This window comes from Phalaenopsis equestris, unplaced genomic scaffold, assembly GCF_001263595.1.
Source record: "Phalaenopsis equestris unplaced genomic scaffold, ASM126359v1 Scaffold000840, whole genome shotgun sequence".
In the NCBI taxonomy this organism is placed as follows: domain Eukaryota; kingdom Viridiplantae; phylum Streptophyta; class Magnoliopsida; order Asparagales; family Orchidaceae; genus Phalaenopsis; species Phalaenopsis equestris.
Genome location: NW_018165280.1, coordinates 2224458 through 2225851, shown reverse-complemented (window position 1 = coordinate 2225851; position 1394 = coordinate 2224458).

Genomic DNA, 1394 nt, shown 5'->3' with positions numbered 1-1394 from the left:
GTTGGCTTCTTTGATTTTTAAAGCCGATAATGCATGGCTTTGTATTATTTGTAAAGTATAATTAAGTATAAATTTATTATAGATAATAATAAGTTGGAGTTTACGTAGGATCTCCATTATGGTTTTACACTCAGCTTTTGTTCGCCAAGTTGTTATCTTATCTACGTCCGTACCTAATTGGATTTTTAAGCTTATTTAGAATAGTTAATTAGCAAGTTAATAATATGTTTAGATTAAAAACTACTTATGTAATTGTTTTTTAATCATAAATAGACAATTGTTAGGTAACTAAACCGCACTTGACAATTATATTGTAATAATATTAATGATGTGAGACTAAAAAGTCAAAATGTTTTTCTAATTATTAACATGGATTTCAGTCTTTTAGATTATAAAAATAGCAAATTGATTCCCATATATTTTTAATAAGAAATGAAAATATATGCCCAAATATTTGAGAAAAATTAACATTTTATGATTTAGACCTCCGTAAAAACTAATGTTGGTTGCACCTCTTTATACACAAAAAAAGCCATATTTTGCTTATATAATTAAAAAAAAGGACTAAATTGACACTTTTATGAATACTTTCAACTAAAATGACACCATGCACCCAATTTCAAACTTCCTTTTTTTTCTATGTGAAGATTCCTTAAGCCAAGCAATGAAATTCATTGTATGTGTTCAAATCTTTTCATCCCTTATAGTGGGGTCTATTATCATAAGTAGTCTTTCCAACCATATCAATTACAAAAAGATATATTATTATCATTCTTATTATTATATGAAGGAGATATGCTAATTCCGCTATGATTGTCAACCACAAAAAAAAATGTAACTCATATAAATGCATGCAAACTAATGATGTTATGATTGTTGGTCATTTGTCATGTATCAAAATATCTTATGTTGTGCTAGAATGGTTGAGAAAATATTTGTGTACATGAGACGTACGCAGCGTTGCGTACGTCCAGGGGTTATTAAGGGGGTACAGGGGGGTTATATCGGGGTTATACTCCTATGTAACCTCCATGTAACATACAAATGAGTTCCGCACTTATGCAGTTTTATGAGTACAAATAAGTTACGCGAAGGTTACAAGAGAATTACACAGAGGTTACCTGTACCCCATGAATAACCCCTGATGTACGCAGCGCTGCGTACATCTTATGTACTCTAAAATAAAAAAGAAAAAGAAAGTTATGCATGAATGGGGGGATGCGATGGGCACTATCATGAATATGTCTTTTCTCCACCTTTTACCTCACATTATAGGAGCACTAGCTCCTTATTTCTTTTTTTTCTTGACTCTCTTTACAAAAAAGTTTAATGGAAATGTCACTACCATTTTTTAAAATTTTTTATTATATATATATAATCACTACTATATATAT